Source organism: Podarcis pityusensis, assembly GCF_964106645.2.
Source record: "Podarcis pityusensis genome assembly, chromosome: 12".
Taxonomy (NCBI): Eukaryota; Metazoa; Chordata; class Lepidosauria; order Squamata; family Lacertidae; genus Podarcis; species Podarcis pityusensis.
Window position 1 is genome coordinate 22,720,045 of NC_138037.1, and position 20,457 is coordinate 22,740,501.

Genomic DNA, 20,457 nt, shown 5'->3' on the forward strand with positions numbered 1-20,457 from the left:
TGGAAGAAGATTGGAAGAAATTTAAAGACTATTTACAGAAATATTGTAAAATTAATGAATGTTAGAATGATGTTGGATAGAAATTAAGTGGTTTTTAGCTGAAATATTATAAGGGAATATGAAAAATGGATTACTAACAGGTAAAAATTTAATGTTACAATACTTTAAGATTAAAGATTAGGATAAACAAAGAGGGGAAGGATTTGCTGAACTGAACTGGAATACAAAAAAGGGAGGCGTGAGGAGGTCCGGGAAACAAGCTAATGAAAAATAAGTAATGGAAAGATTGAGTTGTTTTTAACTATTTTTATTTTGTATTTTTCTTTTTTCTATTTTTACTTTGTAATATTTTGAAAACCTTAATAAATATCTTATATAAAAAAAAGAAACTGTTCTTAACCTGAAGCACCACCTGAAGCTAATGGGGCCTCCTGCTGCTGCCGCGCCGCCAGAGCACGATTTCTGTTCTCATCCTGAAGCAAAGTTCTTAGCCCGAGGTACTATTTCTGGGTTAGCGGAGTCTGTAACCTGAAGCGTATGTAACCCGAGATACCACTGTATTATGTTGATTCTGATAAGATTCCGTTTGGATTATTATCAGTTAGCACTAGCAGACACACTGATGGCACGAGACAACTGAAGAAGTCCAGAAAACTGTGCTCAGGAAGTGTGCTATCCGCCAACCCCAACAAACTGGCCCCACCGGGGGCGAAACAGCAGCCTCTCAACTGCATGGACTGCTAGGACAAAACAGGGATAGAACGCTGGCACCCTGTCTTCTTTATTACTTCATACGCTGCTTCATCAGCACCTCACAGAATGACTGCAGCAGGAGTTAGCAATGGGGGAAAGTAATATCTGGGAGATCCTGGATTTGTCCCTCAGAGAGACCTTAAACTCTACCTCCAAATACAATTTGTGAAATAAGGTAGCAACTTATACTGCAGTATCTTAGAAGGGAGTTTGGCTTTAGGCCACCTTCTTAAAATATGTGTGTACCTATGAGAAAGAGAGGATGGGGTCACAGCCAAAAGCAAGTCAGATTTGTAATTCTTCCCGGCATTTCCATTTAAAAAAATGGGGGGGGGGAGTGGGGCACCTGTGGCCCTCCAGAAGCTATTGGATTCCAGCTCCCATCAGCCACAGTACAGTATAGCTAACGGTCATGGATGATGGGAATTGTAGTTCAACAACATCTAGACATTTGGTCTTCAACCCTGGGCTGTTGTTGATGGGACTACAATTCTCACCATCCCCAGCCAGTTGACACAATGATCAGGGGTGATGGGAGTTGTAGTCTAATAATATATGGAAGGCACCATGTTGGCTACCTCAACATATCCTGGTGCCCTCCACATGGTCTGCACTACAGCTCCTATCATTGGCCTTGCTGACTGGGGGCTGATGGGAATTGTAGTCCAAAACATCTGGAGGGCACCAGGCTGAGGAAGGTTGACCTAAGGGTACAACCAGGTATAACCTTTAAAAAACCACCTAATGTGTTAAGTCATATAACTGAATTAAATATGAATATTATTTATTTGTTTTTAAAAATAAGTGTTTGGGGTTTGTTAGATATACTAGTGCAAAGTTGGTTCACACCTGTGTATTCATCACTTGATAACCGCAGCATCAAGTGACAAGTTGTGTCTATTAATGAGCCACAAATCGCGCACGGTCAGCTGCAAGTTCTCAAGTCCTGAGTAATCAAGTTGATTACTTGCATATGTGAAAAGGTAGAATCACAGAGGGAGTCAGTATGGTATGTACTGTTAGATTGGCATATGCAGGAGAACAAGTGAAATAAGAGCAAGAGAAAGGCTTCTCTTCCTACAGTACATTTTGCACTCTTATTTTCTGGCTAGGTGGCTTATGAGATGCATCAGCGCAAGCCATCCTGACTCAAGGTAAGCTCAGTTTCTACACTGCACATCTGTTTCTTCTAAAGCTTTTCAAAGCAAGCTGGTCATCATTTAAATTGGGGACGGGGAGCCTGTGGCCCTCCATATGTTGCTGGACTGCGGCCTTCACCACAGTGCCAGATTTAGTGTGGTGCAGGCAATTCCCCTGCACAATGTGCCAAGCTGAGGGGGTGCAAAATAATAACACCTATATTTATACAGATACCTACTGAGAAGATCCATTTAAAAAACTGTAATTCCCAAAGGAATTAATGTGAAAATAAGATTTAAAAATTCCTTCCAGTAGCACCTTAGGTGTTACTGGAAAGATTTTTAAATTTTGTTTTGACTACAGCAGACCAACACGGCTACCTACCTGTAACTGTGAAAATAAGAGGTATTGCAAGGGCAAACTTTGTCCTCGCTCAGGCACCGTATTACCAAAGTCTGCCCCTCCCTGTCCATCAGCCCCAGCCAGCATGGCCAATGGTCTGGGCCACAGGTTCGCCATCACTGATTTGAATCTTAGAAACAAAACGTGTGAAGTTTCTCTCCCCCACCTCCCCTTTGTGTATAACTTAAGCTACATAGCCACAGGATGATTCCTGATTGTTGAAATGTATTCCCAGCAAACCATGCAAGGTTTCGGAGGGGGAAAGGCCAAGGTGAATAATGCCAGAGCTTCCTTTTGAGCCCAAACACCATGTTGCGTTCAAACAAGCACCTAACCCTTGGCCCAAGAGTGTGTGTTCCTAGAGAGCAGATTCTGATGCCACCCACTTATCCTGAATCACAGGAGCTTCTCCAAGGAGCTCAGGGTGGTGCATGTTGCTCTCCTTGCCCTCATTTAATCCTCACAACAACCCTGAGAGGTAGGCTAGGCTGAGAAGCAGTGACGGTGAGCTCCATGGCCTGGATTCAAACCCAGGTCTCCCGGGTCCTAGTCCAACACTCTAACCCCGTAGTTCCCAAGGTGGGGCACGTGCTCTACAGGGGGGAAATTTGATTTTTAAGGGGGGCAATTTGAGAAAGAGTTAGACCACGTTAATGGCCTTTTAGGCTTCCTTCACATGAATAGGAGTTCACTTTTTGAATATTAATTATATGTCACGGGAGCGGGGGGGGGCATCAGGATTTTAGAGATGCTTAAGTGGGGCATAGGGACCCGGGTGGCGCTGTGGGTTAAACCACAGAGCCTAGGACTTGCCAATCAGAAGGTCGGCGGTTCGAATCCCCGCGACGGGATGAGCTCCCATTGCTCGGTCCCTGCTCCTGCCAACCTAGCAGTTTGAAAGCACCTCAAAGTGCAAGTAGATAAATAGGTACCGCTCGGGCGGTAAGGTAAACGGCGTTTCCGTGCGCTGCTCTGGTTCGCCAGAAGCGGCTTAGTCATGCTGGCCACATGGCTCAGAAGATGTACGCCGGCTCCCTCGGCCAATAAAGCGAGATGAGCGCCGCAACCCCAGTCGGCCATGACTGGACCTAATGGTCAGGGGTCCCTTTACCTTTTTAAGTGGGGCATGGCCAAAAACAGGTTGGAAACCACTGCTCTAATGGCTATGGCACACTGGTATTTGCGAGATTAATTCTAAAAATCACAGGTGACCTTTTATCAATGCAAGCGGGTTCCAGAGAGGTCGGCCATTTTAGGAGGAGCAAGACGCCACCCGCCACCTCAGAAGTGGGGTCTCGGGCAGCCCAGGAAAGCTCTCCGGCCCCATAAAACTGTTCGGCCTTCGAGGTACCCCCAGACGACGACTCCTTCTTCCGGCAAGGACAGACGGACGCAGCGCGGCCCGCTGTGGGATTTCGCCCAGCGTTGCAGGTAGCTCGCCTGCTCTGGCGCAAGGCTATGCAGCTCCTTTCCCCCCCTGGCGCCGGTCAATGCTGAGGCAGGAAAGCGGGGCTCTCCAGGGACTCCCGCCGCGCGGCTCCCATGGCAACGGGAGCTGGCGGGCTCGCGCTTGCCGCTGCTGCTCCTGCTGCTATTTTGCAGCCGAGGACGCACGAGGAGAACCATTTTGTTCCGCAGACCCGGGCGGGGTGTGTGACTTGTCGAGGGTTAATTCGTCTGCGGCTTGTGGAAGAAACCCGCTGACCGGAGGAGGTGGTCGCCGCGGTGCAACCAGCAAGCAGGGCTCTTGCAATCCCATGCAGCGCTTGCTGCTCTGTGCATGTTTTTTTTTTAATTAAAAAATAAATAGATACTAAGCGCCGTTGCACTTCAGCTCCGCTCAGCCTCTGCCAGGAGATGCAGTAGCTGGGGAGGATAAGACTTGCAAGCCCCAATCGCATCTGAAGGGCCACCGGATCTCTTATGCCCCCCCCCGTGGGAAATTGTTTCATTTTATTACTGTATATTTTATTGGAATAATTTCATTTATATAAAAGAGAGTGACAAAAGAAAAAGTGAGGATGAAAAAGAAAAAAACCGCTCAATTACATTTCCATACATTGTATACAGATGTGTATAATCTTATTATCCTAATACACACATAATACACGTGGTTTCATAACTATAATGCAATAATAATTCTCTTCTTCCCAAGAAGAAAATCCAACTGAATAATGTACTTGGTCATTTGTGCACTAACTTGGGACAAAGTTGTTTCTATTTTTAAAAAAATCATACTACATATATTAATTAGCTGATCAAACAATTACTGGTTTGGGTTCTTAGAATGGCTGCGCCAACCACCAGTGGAACTTACTCTGTTTAATTTCTTCCTGATTTCATTTTCTTCAAACAAACAAACCCATATTCTTGTAATACTGAATAACATTGCAAGCAACTGGTGATATCAAACTACTAGCTCACATTTTCCCCGTTTTAATCTGGTTTTACTCTTTCTGGGAGAAATCAATTATACAGTATTTGATTTTTTAAAAATGTTACCAACAACCTGTTCAAACAACCTGCTTGCAGTATTAAGCCTCCACCTAGAAGCACCCTGGGTGCCCATTAGCTTGACTCCATCATCATTTCCAACCATAATCAACTCCCAGACATCTGGTTTATTGATGGTTTATCCTGATTTTGTTTGCACAGAGTTTGCAAGGATGTTAGATAATGCTGATTGTTTATTGAGTATTCCTTCTTATTTGTTTTACTGGAGGTTGTACAACATGGCAATTATTATCCAACGCTGTCCAGTACATTTCTCCTATCGTTTTTGTTAACACAAGAACTCTGATTTGGGGCAGGAAGGAGGTTTGTAGCACAAAGGTACCAAACCCATTTTAATTACACAATTTGAATTTGCCAGTATGAGACTGAATTCTACTTGCAAAATAGTCTGAGAGCAACTGATGGAGTTGGTCAGAAGTACAGGGAGCAGCTTAGAGAATGAACTGATTTTGCTGAAAGATGGAACTGCTTGGTTGAGTTCTGGAATCTTGTGTTATGGAAATGTAAGATTAGGAATATTTTTGTTTATTAAACTGCAGTAGTAGCGTTGCCAAAGGATGGAACTGTTTTGCTGATTTTTGGAAGGTGTGTTTTTGAGATAGAAAAATGCAAGGTTTGCTCTTGCTATTAATTATAATAGCAATAAAATTTAACAAAAAAAGAATAGAATGTGAATTTTGAAAAATACAATGAACAGATCATACTGAGTTCAGAGTTGCTTACATTTAATGTTAGGATGCTTATAAAATTGGGATCAATAATCAGTAGCTATATTGCACTTTACTGTTTTGTCTGAACAACTGCTGTTAAGACTGTGCTTTTAGCAGATTCTGTATTTAATCCTACCATAATCTGGATCATTAAATTTATTAAGATCTTGTTTTTTGAGGGTGAATAAAGCACAATATGCTTTTTGCAACTGATAGCTTTATGACAAAGGGAGAGACAGACCTTTGCAAAATAAGACTACTGTAGAAGGCTCTCGGGAACACTTTTTTTAAATTTAACATATTGTCCTTATTTATTTGCTTCTTTTTGACTTTGTGTGGTTTGTGTAGTTTGAACTATGCAGATGACACTATTTATTTATTTATAACGTCTTTTTCGCTCCCGCCATCCTTGCTTCTTTTCTGATTAACATTGAAATGAGTTTTGTCTACCTCATTTCCTCCTTCTTTGTGCCGTTTCTAATGATTTTGGGCCAATTCTAATTTCCATTAAAGTAATCGATAGAAAGACTCCCATTGATTTCGGAGGAAGCTAGTTTGGGGCTTTGATGTTTCCTTTTCTTGCAGCTCAATATTATTTTCCCGTTCAAAAATGTAAGAAATTGACTTGTTTAATATTTTTCTTTTTATCCTTGCCCTTTACACTTTTCACCCAAAGTGCTGAATAAAGGAACACTTACTGGTATGACCCTGCTCCATTAAGAGCCCAGATGTAAGATTTTTGCTGGCAAGTAAGTGCTTAGGAATGGGGTGTTCCAGGCCGCCATGTTCTTATTAGGTCTGTCAGCGGCTATTAGTCATGAAACCTTAATGGACCCTCCATATTCTGAGTCAATAAATTGTTGATTATCCACTGCTGGAACCAAACAATAGGATATCAAAATTTCCATTGTTCCTATACGTGAGAGGAAATGGCTGATCAAAATGAACTTTGCTCTGCACCATCAAGACCATTTCTCACATGCTTATATACTGGTGAAATGTCACAAAACTTTACTGTATCGAGTTGAGATTTTCCCACTAATTTTCAGAGACTGTATGGCCCAATGAACAGAAAGATAGGCAGGTATGAGGTCTGGTGCCTGCTAAACTTTGGTTTCAGTAGATGGTCTTGATTTGGGCAAGTCATTGGCCAGGTTTTTGGTGTAAGGCTAAACCATTGTTTGTTTAGCTTAGCTCTGGTTTGTTTGAACATCAGAACCTGCCTGAAGCAACTAACTATGGTTTCTTTGGGGCCAACAACCACAACCTGAAATTATAGATTGCCTCCATGGTGTTGGCATTTTCCAGGAAGGATTCAAGGGTATACGAGAAAGTTTGTGCAATTAAAGTGGATTGAAGCATTCTGCTGCCTTGGTGCAACAAATGACAAGAGAGCAACCAAGCAGCAATTTCCTCTCTTCTACAAAGCACTTTTATATAAGAGCCAGGTATACACAGAACGGGCAAGGAACAACAAACCAATGTTAGTAAAACAAATGTGGTTTGCTTGATCATCCATGAACCTGGATTTTTCTACAAACCACAGATGTTTAAAGCAAATAACAGTGGGTTTAGCATTATGCTCACATTGTCTCAGTCTTGGTTTTCTTGTCTGTGAAAATGGGACTTCTAGTTATCTACTTCTCTGTGTGTTATAACAGATGTGATAAGGATTGTGAAGCAGTACACAGTAAAAGTTGTTGTTTTGCAACTCCTATAATTGCTATTTTAGAATTGTTAGAACCAAAGATTAAGGTACTTTCAAGGATGTATAACTTGCTGTTGAAATGGAATACACAAGACGAAACGGTTAAATCGGCTATGATAAGGTGGGCACAGGATATTGGGCATAATATCATGTTTGAGGACTGGGAGAGGTTGTGGAGTAATGGATTGAAATTTACTGCATGTAACGCCCTGAAAGAAAATGTAATGAAAATGATTTATAGATGGTATATGACCCCAGTCAAACTTGCTAAAATTTACCACCTGTCTGATAATAAGTGTTGGAAATGCAAAGAGTGTGACGGAACGTTCTTCCACCTCTGGTGGACTTGCCCTAAAGTGAAGGCGTTCTGGGAAACGATTTATAATGAACTGAAAAAGGTATTTAAATATACCTTCACTAAGAAACCAGAGGCTTTCCTTTTGGGTATTGTCGGCCAAGGGGTGGCAAAGAAGGACCAGACATTTTTTATGTATGCAACAACAGCAGCAAGGATACTTCTCGCAAAACACTGGAAAACTCAAGATCTACCCACACTGGAAGAATGGCAGATACAACTGATAGACTACATGGAACTGGCTGAAATGACCGGCAGAATCCGTGACCTGGGAGAAGAGAGGATTGAGGAGGACTGGAAGAAATTTAAGAACTATTTACAAAAGTATTGCAATTTGAGTGAATGTTAAATAAGATGCTAGATCAAAATAACTGAGCACCACTAAATTTAGAAGTTTTTAAGAAAATAAGTAAGACTGTGAAATTTAGCTTCTTCTGAGAATTATAAGATTAGGAAATATAGAAGGGATATAAGAATTTAAATAAGAGGATAAATTGCTGACAAAATGTTTTAACGATGAAAATGGGAGCGGGAGATGTGAGGAAGTCCAAAGAAAATGTGAAAATATGTTAAGATCAATGTTACATTGTTTATCATGTTTATTTTTATTGTAAAATTTAATAAATTGCTTTAAAAAAAAAATAATTGCTATTTTAATATTAAACTTACATGGGCCACATCTATTGTACAAAAATGGCTCTTCTAGCTCACATTAACTTAGTGTTCACATGAGTGCAGTGTGAGAGAAGGCCCAAAGTACTGTTTGTGTAATGTGTATTTCATTGTTCATATGTATATAAGGCTTTTTTAAAGTGTTGGTTCCATAGTTTGTTTACCATTCTAACAATATGATGCTGCAAATTTTACAAAAGAAAGAAAGGTGAAAAAGAAGTATTAGGAGAAAACACATGTTTTACCTATAGATGGCTACTTTGTATATTTTAAGAAGACAATTCAGTGTGCTGAATTTATCTAATAAATGCTGTCACTTAAAAGTCTTTATCAATTATACCAAGTTAAGATAAAGATTTATTGGTCTGGAAGGTAAATAATGACCAAAGATGAACCCAAAATCAATATTGACTTTGAAGGATAATCAGACCTGAGAACTGTCTCAGTATTAAGTCTGTGGTAGAAAAAAAGGAAGTCTTCGCATTTCTAAAACCCACCCCATACAAACCCCACTGCTAGGTTGTAATAATAGAAAAGCAAATGAATTATAATAGAAAAGCAATAAAAGACAATTTGCTTTACACGCATATATGTATGCAGTGTGTGATGTTTGCCCAAAAAGAGCTAGTTTAGGCAGTGGCGTAGCGTGGGGGGTGCAGGGGGGGCTGGCCACACCGGGCACAACATCTGGGGGGGGCGCTCGCACTCGCAGCTCTCTGCCCCTACCTGGCTCACTCTCTCTCACTGCAGTGCTGGCTGTGCGAATCCGATCCGAGCCGCTGGGTCGCCGCCCACTGTGGAGGGGGTGGGTGCCAGGCTTGCGGTGCGGAGAGAGAGCGAGGGACTATCTGGGGGAGGGACAGTGCAGCGGCCGCCCAGCGCAGCGCTGAGCGCGGGAGAGAACCACACCAGACCAGAAGAGGCAGCAGCAAGAAGAAGCTGGCAGCGGCGGCAGGTTAGGGGTTAGGGGGCGCAAATTACTTGCCTTGCCCCGGGTTAGGGGGCGCAAATTACTTGCCTTGCCCCGGGTTAGGGGGCGCAAATTACTTGCCTTGCCCCGGGTGCTGACAACCCACGCTACGCCGCTGAGTTTAGGGAATCCTCAAAGGCTTGTGTATCCCAAATAGGAATCTTGCCCTTTTCTATTTGAACAATAAGCTTTTAAAGGAAAAATGCCTTCATTGCAAAAACCTGCTTGCCATGTAGCATGTCAGTACATTCTCCTGACCATGATACTACCTTGCATATGTAAACTTTAGGGCTTCTCAGTTTTAACTGGTAGATTAATTGACTGACAATGCAATCCTATGCGTCTTTACTTAGAATTAAGTCCCAAATTGAAACTGAATCCAGAGACGATTGAAGTGCTGTAGGTGGGCATGCCTTAGGTTCTGGAGCTGGCAGAGTTGCCTGTTCTTAGTGGGGTTGCACTCCCCCTGAAGGAGCCAGTGTGTTGTTTGAGGGTGCTCCCAGAACCACCTTTGGCTCTCAAGCCACAGGTGGCCTCTGTGGCTAGGAGCACCTATGCCTGCCTGATGCACCATTTCTGCATAAGGATATCCTGGCTAGGGTTACGCATGCTCTGGCAACCTCTGAGCCCAAAATGTGTTCTAGGGGCCTTTGAAAATGCTCCAGAAATAGCAGCTGATGTAAAATGCCGAGGCAAGAACGGTGCTCGGATAAGTAGGCCACGAACATATCTACACAGGTTGCCAATTGTTTTCCAGCTCCAGTTCAAGGTGCTTGCTTTGACATTTAAATCTCTCAAGGGCTTGGGACTGCAAGAATACCTCCTCACGTTCTGTACTCAAGAATCAGCAGATGGGGCCTTCCTGGTGGTCTCTCCCACAATGTTGTAGGTGGGGTGGGGACCCAGAGACAGGCCTTTTCAGTGATAACTCGCATTTTCAGAACTCCCTACTTACTGAGGTGCACCCAATATACCCTCCAACATTTCTCCAATGAAAATAGGGACATCCTAAGGAAAAGGGCAACATTCCAGGATCAAATCAGAAATCGGGGACATCCCTGGAAAATAGGGACACTTTGAGTTTTCCTTGTAATAATGTGCGATAGCTTTTTGATAATTGTAAAGCAACTTATAGTTCCTTCAGCATCTTAGAAAACATAATAGACATATTTATTTTAATTTGGTGTATTTGTTTGGTTGGCAGCTCTAATTATATTCATCAATTTGTCTGGTTTTGCTCTTTTTTATTAAAAAAAAACCAACAACCAAAGGGACTAACATAGTTTGCTTAGTAGATTTCACTTGTGAGAGGCTATTAAAACCCTACTGGGGCACAGAAAATACCTATGCAATTATAAATACCCTTTCCAAATAATTTATAATTCCAAAATAGTCCTATTTGCTTCCCCTGCCTGTGCTCCAGAGCAGGCTGTTTAAGGACTTTGCTTTTTGACCACAGTTCTAAAGAATGGTCAGCTTTTAATTGGTCCTGGTAAATTTAACTCCAGGCTCTGCCTTAGCCAGAATGGCTAAGACGTTTAACTTTATCATATGCAACATCCTGAAATCACTTCTTTTGGATTGCCCTGAATCGTTCCATGGCATTCGGCTCCCTTATGCATCAGAAAAGAATGTAGCTTTTATATACCTCCCAAGATTCATTCTGAATTTTGACAGATTACTTTAAGTGCCTTCTTCCTTTGTCATCTCTTTTAATAGATTCCCTGCCCCCCAGGGCTGTCAGTTTTCTGGGCCAAGAAGCTGCTTTCGTTCACCTCGGGAACAAAGAAACTGCTCCTGTTTAACTTAATCAAATACTCTCTTCTTTCTCATAGAAAGGGAAGCAGCCAATTTACGTCCCAGCTCTATTAAGCCTGAAAACAAATTTCCTGCATTCCGCTAATATGAAGTCTTCCCTCTCCTTGTCTACCTTTTTCTTCAGCTTTGTACGATGGTGAACATTTTAAAAGGACTTCGCGCAAACATGTTCTATATTAGTTGAAAACCCCATTTGTGAACTAGCGCTAATACACCCAGGAACCTCACCAAAATGCTGGAGAGGGTGCACCTCCACAGGCACATACCTCCACATGTGGTGGGAGTGTCCCAAAATCCAACTATTCTGGACAACAGCCATACAAGAAATATGTAAAATAACTAAGCAAGTAATAGACATCACCCCAGAATTGGCCCTACTAAACATCTTCCAAGACAACAATGCCCATTTACACCACAAAGAACTCATAACCCACCTGCTCTCAGCAGCCAGAAACACCATAACCAGACACTGGAGAGACCTGTCAGGAGTAAGCATGGACCAATGGTACCAAATAGTATGGGAAACAGCCCTACTAGAAAAATTAACTAATAAACTGAAACTGACACGGGGACAAACAGAAGAAGACGCCTTCACCCCGGTATGGCTCCCCTTTATCACATACACAGCCCAACAGGACAATGACAATAATCCACCAACAGCATACAAATCAATATGGCTAACCTGATCCAAAACACCCACCCACCTCACTCACACACGAAAACAAAGATCACCGCAGCCAATCACAAGCAAACAATCACACCCTAGGCCAACCCCAACCTCTCTCACCACCAAAGGAACACAAGTGAACAACACAAGCAACGCTGACACCAAACTCTACATACATTAAACATAATAGAAACACCGCCACCCGACCCCTTCCCCATCCATCTTTCCTCTCTCCACCCCCCCTTTTTTCTTTCTTTTTTCTTCTCCCCCTAAAACTAAATATGACATAATAGGCATCACTGAAACCTGGTGGGATAAGTCCCACGAATGGAATGTAATAATGGAGGGATACAATCTATTTCAGAGAAACAGACCAGACAAGAAAGGAGGAAGAGTGGCGTTATATGTCAGGGATGTGTATACCTGTGAAGAGATCCAAGATTTAGAACCTCAAAGCCAAAGTGAGGGCATTTGGGTCAAAATTAAGGGAGAGAAGAATAACAGTGACCTCATTGTGGGAGTTTACTATAGATCCCCAAGCCAAACGTAGGACATAGATGATGCCTTCCTGGAACAGATGGCCAAGCATGCAAAAGGAAGGGAGATAGTAGTAATGGGGGACTTCAATTACCCGGATAACTCTACATACATTAAACATAATAGAAACACCGCCACCCGACCCCACCCCTATCCATCTTCCCTCTCTCCACCCCCCTTTCTTTTTTCTTTTTTCTTTTCTTCTCCCCCTAATGCCTCAACAAATGAAACGGATTTGTAAAAATGTTACATGGAAAAAAAAAATACGAGGCACTACACTTCTGTAAAACAAGAAAATCCTTAATAAAATATATATTTAAAAAAAACAAAAAAAACACCATTTGTGTCTTCATTAAAGCATTACAACTGAAATATTTTCCCTCCAAGTCACTTAACTGTTTTGTTTTTTCCCAATATAAAAATTGCTGTTTGAAAATCTGAAAGCTTTATTTTTAATTGTGTTTGTTTGTTTGCTCAGTTTCTAAGCCACTGTAGAACATTCTTTCTCTGGGTGACTTTGTGGCAAGAATCAAGTTACATCAAATGCAATTATAATGTAACTGTGATTGTTGTTGCTGTCATGTAAGGATGGGGAAGAAAGTAATTTCAAATTTAAAGGTAAAACCACCTAATTCACACTTTCCAAAAGTATACAAAAAATTCTGAAATGGCCATATTTTAAAATTTGCAGTTCTCTGAAGTCTACAATGCAGTACTCCAGCCAAGTAATAAGTGCAAAAAAATATATACTATGGTAAACTCAGCATGACAAATCATGCATTAATTTTAATGACATACAAAATTGCATTATATTAGGGGGAAATGCATTGCATATTAGACAAAACAGCATACAAAATGTGTATATGGGCAAAAATTATCATTCAAATGCTGGTGGGGAAATGTGAAAAACTGAATTTAAGATTGGAGAAATGAGAAACTCAGAGCGACTGAAATTGACAGATTCATTCATCCCTGGTGCCACACAGAGAAATACACTGGAAAAACAATGAATAGTGTGGCTAAGTAGCACATAATTTAGATTTTACTTCAGTTGGGATGAGGATTTTGAATGATTTTTTTCCATGCAAGAATAAACATGAAAACCATGACGTGTGTCCATTGCATGTGGCCATTTCCCTGCAAGAAAGCAGCAATAGATATGAGCTTCCCAGTACACACATGGACAGCAAATTAGATGTGTGTGTGGTTGCCACACATGACAAGGCTCATATTGATGAAATCAGCTTCTGCATGCACTTCTGCTGCAGATTTGTAAATCTACATCACAACTCAGCTTCACTCATTGATGGGGCTGAATTATTTTGGGGGGAAGCAGAGGGGAATATGCACTGCAACACAGAACAGTTGTGCATTATTAGAGCTGAATCAGGAGCACAGTGTAAAAAGTCTGACAGTGTAAACCTAGAGAGGTTTCCTCAGAAGTAAGAAGTGTGTATAGGATTGCAGCCCAAATATCAAATGAGTAAGCAATGTTTTATTGGCTACTTAGGTTGATTTAGGGGGAATCTCTGTTTTTGCATTTGTTTTGTGTCTCTGAGTTCTTTTTTTTTTTTTAAGGGTATTTCAATAAATAGATTTATTTTTTTTAGCAACACATTCTTTTGAGGGTATTTGGCAGCATAGCAGAATTCCGTTCCTGTGCTGAAAGTTAAGGAAAGTGATTACTCATACATATTTTCCTTGGATGAATAAGTACTAAAATGCTGAGCTGTAGAGAAATGAATATAAAAAATATATGAAAATGCTCTGTATACAATACAATAGGAGAGATGTTTCAAATAGAAAACCAAATAAAACTGGCTTGAGAAAATAGAATTACTTTGTCTTTAGAGCTGCAACCTTTTACTCACTTCCCTGGGAGTAAATCCCAGTAAACTCAGGGTGGCTGACCTCTGACTAGATGTAGATAGGCTTGTGCTACACACTTATTATTTTCTGTTGATCTGTTTGCACATTGGATTAAAAATTATATATCACACACTGTTTTTCTCTCCCTGATCTATTATGCAATATGTGTGAATAATACCTTATGTTAATTGTTAGAATTGTATATATAAAATTGTAAATATATATTTATAATTGTATATACATTACATTTATAATAAGTAAGCACATACTAGGTTTAAAGGCAAACCTAAGAAAACCTCTAGGATTTTAATTATATATATATTTGAAAAGTAGCAATTTTGGGGGATCTCGTCTTTTTGAGGGTATTTTAAGCAATGACTAACACTGAATTATAATTGTAAATATTGGAAGAGGCAATTCTTAATATGTAGGCTTGTTTCTGTATTATTTATTTCCTAGAGTAGTTTTAGAATAGATTTCCAAGGAATTTGGGGCATGCCTTTAGAATGGTTTGCTGAAGACTTAAGCACATGTCAGAGTGACTGGTGTGGCTTTAGCAATGTCAAAAGATCCTTGGAAGAAGCAGGTAGTTAGGTGATTATGTTGCTCCAAGACTATGCAGGCAATTATGATGAAATGAGGCCTCTAATACTTTGCCAGACAAGTCTATATCTAGCCCAGCACATGATCCCCCCTAGCAAATGTCAGTACCCAGTAGAGACTGATAGAATGCAGTTGCATCACCTGACCTACCAGCACCAAAGTTACTACTGTTACTGGGAGAGGCAAGGTAGCCCACACCTTGCAGATGCACCAGCAGTCAATACAATGCCTCTGCTGGTGTATCTCTTTGGTACCAACCTCCCTGCCGCCCTTCCCCTCCCACTCTAAGTTACAGTAACACTGCTGGTGGGAGGTCAGGTAAGTGTTGCCTCTCTGCCCATCATCTGCTACTGGCAGTAGCTCTCCAGAGCAGTGGCGTAGCGTGGGGGGTGCAGGGGGGGCCGGCCGCACCGGGCGCAACATCTGGGGGTTAGGGTTAGGGGGCGCAAATCCACGGGTTAGGGGGCGCAAATTACTTGCCTTGCCCCGGGTGCTGACAACCCACGCTACGCCACTGCTCCAGAGTCAGGCAGGCTTTGCCCAAAGTCCTTTGCAACTAAGCATAAAGGTAAAGGTAAAGGGACCCATTAGGTCCAGTCGTGACTGACTCTGGGGTTGCGGCTCATCTCGCTTTATTGGCCAAGGAAGCCGGCATACAGCTTCCGGGTCATGTGGCCAGCATGACTAAGCCGCTTCTGGCAAACCAGAGCAGCGCATGGAAACACCATTTACCTTCCCGCCGGAGCAGTACCTGTTAATCTACTTGCACTTTGATGTGCTTTTGAACTGCTAGGTTGGCAGGAGCAGGGACCAAGCAACGGGAACTCACCCCGTCGCGGGGATTTGAACCGCTGACCTTCTGATCGGCAAATCCTAGGCTCTGTGGTTTAACCCACAGCGCCACCCGCATCCTTTACTTCCTTTCCCTTCTATATCCAAAGTGTATTATTGTTATCGGTGCAATCCTGTCACAATTATTCAGCTGCAGTGAATCCAGTAGGCAGTTAGGTCATGTGAGACTCTGGACTCAGTGGTCTTAGGAGGGGCTTTCTTAGATGGTAATACTTATTATTTCACTGTACAAGGTGAGAGCCTTTGACAGGAAAAGGACAGGAGAGAGTATGAACCTGTTACTTCTGCTTGACAATTCAACAGCTTTTGTTATCATCAACCAGTATATCTTATTGGATCCATTCTGTGGTTGGCACTTGGAGCACTGTTCTGAAGTGATTTCAGCCCTACCTTCAAGGCCAGTTCCAGAGTGAGTGACTCTGTAATTTCCGCCTCTCCCCCCCCCCCATGGCTTCTATATGAAGTCACTGGAAGTGGTCACTAGGATCTTCGGCGCATGATATCGTCAATATGCTTGTGGCACTCAGCTCTGTTTCTCCGTAACGTCTGAATCAGGAGTAGAGTCTTGAACTGGCGTCCAGATGCAGTGGTAGGCTGGATGTGGAGACCAATAAACGGAGACTGAATCCTGGCAAGACAAAAGCCCTGTGGGTAGGTGGCTTCTGGGGCTGAGAAACTGTCCGTTTCTCCTTTTCTGGATGGAGTCGCGGTCCCGTTGAATGTGAACAGTTTATAAAGCTTTCACAATTTAAAAAGAAAAAAGATGATTTGATTTCAAAATGAAGGGAGCAGGTGAGAAAAATGTAAATAATAACACACACATCCAATTTGTTGACTGCCAAACTTAATTCCTGCAGTGATCCCAATACTTGGGTGTTTCATTAATGTTGAAGCATGTATCAAGCAGAAAGCAAGCTGCCACACATCAAGATGAGAGCTATTAGTGGGTGGGTGTTTTTTTGCCATGTCGGTGACATCCTGCTTTGGGTTTTTAATATGGCTGCTTGAGCCCTACTTAATTGTGTGATGTGAACATAGCTCCCTCTGTTGGTTTCTGTCCAGAGTTACATCTAGTTGATGGTATTCTGAGTGTACCGTTGATGGTCTGTAGACCCTCTTGCAGCGCTGTGGAGAAGGTGCCAAGGGTTTTGGTATGCTTGGGTGGCTTGTACTGCTGATATTCAGAATCATTATAATACCAGGCGTGCCTTTATTATACTGGGCCCTTTACTAGCAGGCATTTAAAGGGAGTAACAGCTACCTGTATGCTGTGGGAAAGCTTCCTTGTATTTTACAAGAAAGATTTAATAACATACTGGAAATTTAGGTTTCCACAATTAAAGTGGATTGGAGCGCTCTGGTGCTATTATACCACTTTAATAGCATCTGCCAAAGAATCTGGTGTAGTTTGCTTTAGCCCAGCGTTAGAGGATCCCTGTTCCCCTCACAGAGCTACAATTTCCAGAGTTGCCTGGGAAGAGGGACAGATTGTTAAACCACTCTGGCAATTGTATCTCTGAGGATTCCCCCCCCCCTTCTCATCAGTTGGTGGTTTTTATTGGATTCACTGCTGATTTTTGCCTTGGTATGGTAATTGTTCCATGCTTGCTCTTTAACAAAAAAATAAAAAATTAAATGATGTTGCTGGTCTTTGAATTTGTTTTAGTTTTGTGATTTCTATTGTGTTGTGCCATTCTGGGAGAACTTGGGGGGGGGGCTAACAATCCTTTAAATAAATAAAGTAACAAACAAACCCTGGTGTGACTGTTAGCAGCCAAGACTGATTAAAAAAATAAAAGGTTAACTAAACAAAACTAATTCCTTTCTTTATTTGGGGGGATTGATTTGGTCTGTAAGGGCTGCACTGCAAAACTATATGGTTAGATCCTTCACTGTGGGCAGTGCCTGCTCGCTGCAGCAACCTGCCTATGAATAGTAGGCAAACAGATTTTGCTGTGTAGTTTTTGGTGCCTGCTAACAGCATTTTGGTTGAGTCACACCTACTCAGATGCCTAATTTTTACATGCAGTTTTGTTATGTGTATCTGTTTTAAAACTTCTAGTTTCATTTATATTTTGAAGGGGGCATTACTTCAATTTGCTTTTAGCGTTTTATCACATTTTAATGAATATTTTATATTGTCTTATGCAAACAGCTTAGAGGTTCCTTCCAATTAAGGTATGCACAAATCTTGTCAAATAAAATTCATAGGTGCCCTTCTGCTAGCATAAGGCCTCTTGCACTCATGAAAGGGCCTGTTTCCAGCATAGCTGAAAGATGTTTCGTGGGGGGAAATGCAATCCTACCTCCCAAGGAAGTTCTTCTGTCCATACGAGGCTTTGCATAATGCCAGTTTACACTGGCGGTTGTATATAAATTAGTGATGTAACCTTTCCAGCAGTTAATACAATTAGGAAGGGACAGGGTTAGAAATCTGATTTAGTTTGCAAATTCACACTTTCTGAAAAGCTATGGGAACCAAAGCATAGCCACACTTCAACATTCACACTTCAAGCCAACTTTACAAGTTAATTTGTACAGATATGCATTTACTAAGGTGGAGTGTGCATATAGACACATATATTAGTGAAAATAACATACAAAAAAGGATTATATTAGAGAAAATAGCTTTTGTAAAAATGTAAATTTGGCAATATTGCATATGAAATAGGAGAAAGTCATATTAAAATGATGACTTTTCATGAGGACTTGTGTTTCTGTGTGTGTGTGTGAGTGTGTATCAAAGCTGGAGCACTGAATTTAAGATTGGAAAAATGAGAACTTAGATGAACTGAAATGGACAGATTTGCTCATCCCTAGCCATAGTTCAGTGGCAGAACTCACCCTTTTGCATGCAGAGGTTCTAGTTGCAATCCATGGCATTTCCAGGCAGGACTGAGAATGATTAACCTCTGAAACCTTGGGGAGCTACTGCCAGAACTAGATGGACCAATGGTTTGGGTCTGTAAGGCAACTTCCTATATCCTTAAATTAAACAACTTCCTTCAGCCTAGCCAGTGTTCACAATGTGGCATACGAGTTTCTAAATTAAAATGAGTGAGTTTCTGAGTGAGGATTGCTTTGTTAGTAGTGCACAGTATTTCAATCTTACACAGTGATTATCGAAAAAAGCTCCTGGATATTTAATTAAATTAGAAGTGTGCCTTGTCTTGATCCCTTGAGTTACGCAGAGACATGCTGGGGGGAAATAACCTACAAAAGCTTTCCCCTTTTAAAAATACAAAAAAAAAGTAGTAAATTGTCACTGTCTCAAGCATTGATTGGAACTTGCAGGTTATTGCTGAGGCAAAGCAGAGGACATGAATGAAGTAGTCATACGTTAACAAAGCTGGCAGATCTCTGGATACCTTGCAGTAAATCAGCATGGTCTTCTGACTCCCTGTAGTTTAACAAAAGTATTTTTTGAAATATTTGTTTATTAGCTTTCTCACTCATAAAATATAAATACAAATTTGCTGCCTTTGAGATGGCCCCACTGTGTCTCTGCTGGCCAGATTCCAGAATCCCTAGCCTGTGATAACTCAGAGTAGATTTGTACTTGTACGCAGTGCTATTTTTCTAGAAAAAGAGGTGCCAGAACTCACCATGACCCAGGGGCGGAGGAAGGAGGGTGTGGTGGGTGCAGTGCGCCCTTGGTGTTACCACTGAGGGGGGGTGACAAAATGCTGGGCGGCACTCACCGCGGGGCCTGCAATGTGCCCAAGCCACGCGTCTCTCCTGGGAGAGAGACGGTGGCTTGGGCGCGCACAGGCTCCGGTCCACCTGCTCCCTCCCCCTCCCCAGCTGTAGGGTGGCTGAGTGGGAGGAGGCAGGCAGACTCTGGAGGCTGCGCAGTGCACCCCGCCCCTATGGACGGCTCGCCCTGCCCCTGGCCACGCCACCGCAGGCACCCAAGCAGCTTCCTCTGCCGCTGCCATGAACATCTCCCATTTTCTCTTATAATGGCAATGTGGCTTATCACACACACAGCCCAACAAGACAATGACAAAAATCCACCAACAGCATACAAATCAATATGGCTAACCTGACCCAAAACACCCACCCACCCCACTCACACATGAAAACACTACAGCCAATCACAAATGAACTGTCAGCATCGCCCTAGAGCCAGTGCACCAACTGGACTCTTGCACCTCAACCCCGACTGGGCTAGGCGAGCTGGGTAGCACCGCCAGAGACCTCCTTCTCACAGGAAACGGTCACAGTGCTGTGGACTCACAGCTTAGAGCTGAGAGCACCGGATTCACTGTCTCAATAATACAGTCGTTGCGCAGCAGAGTTTTGCAGAGTCTTGCAGAGTATAAACCACTCGGAGAGCAGCTCTGTAGAATATCTTCCTTTTATTCTGTAACTACAACTATGATACAAAACTATATACAGAGCTGTATATTGTAAGCATAAATCAATGCTACACTGAGAGTCTGCAGCTGCTCTAACAGCAATCTTATCTCTAGGATCTCCAACACTCTCACTCTCTCCAATACACTGACTGACTGACTCTCTCTCACACACACACACAGATATGTTGCTGGGCAGAATAAGTAGATAGGCAGGACACGCCTCCTCCTCTCTGGAGAGTCAGCAGAGACCATCAGGAGATGATCAGGAGATTCTTGTGTATGGGAGGGGTGAAATCTCCTCATCCTCCCCCATTTCATCCGACCATTTCAAGAATCTTTAACATAACTGCAATTTGCACATACACTCCAAAAGTTGTTCTCTGCTTACAACCTTGGTTAACATATCTGCAGGTATCTCTCTCCCGGCATATAAAACACTTTTACAATACCACTGAATAAGCAGCTTCTGGAAAAATCTTCACACACATTTCTTCCTTTCAAATACAAATTGACATTTCTAATTAGG

General features: G+C 42.2%; 2 long non-coding RNA genes across 4 annotated transcripts in view; one reads left to right on the plus strand and one right to left on the minus strand.

Annotated features, from left to right (window-relative positions):
- Positions 1 to 3,733, minus strand: part of LOC308459314 — a 31,827-nt gene extending 28,094 nt beyond the window's left edge. Inside the window, exon 1 of one of the 2 annotated variants that reach the window (XR_013977992.1) lies at positions 3,647 to 3,733. This is a non-coding gene — a long non-coding RNA (uncharacterized lncRNA). Of the gene's footprint in view, positions 1 to 3,507 lie in introns of both variants that reach the window. The other variant, XR_013977993.1, reaches the window with a different exon arrangement.
- The window catches only part of LOC308459307, a 46,635-nt gene continuing 26,876 nt past the window's right edge, over positions 699 to 20,457 (plus strand). Inside the window, exons 1-2 of one of the 2 annotated variants that reach the window (XR_013977976.1) lie at positions 699 to 928; positions 1,866 to 1,907. This is a non-coding gene — a long non-coding RNA (uncharacterized lncRNA). The remainder of the gene's footprint in view (positions 929 to 1,865; positions 1,908 to 20,457) is intronic. The other variant, XR_013977977.1, reaches the window with a different exon arrangement.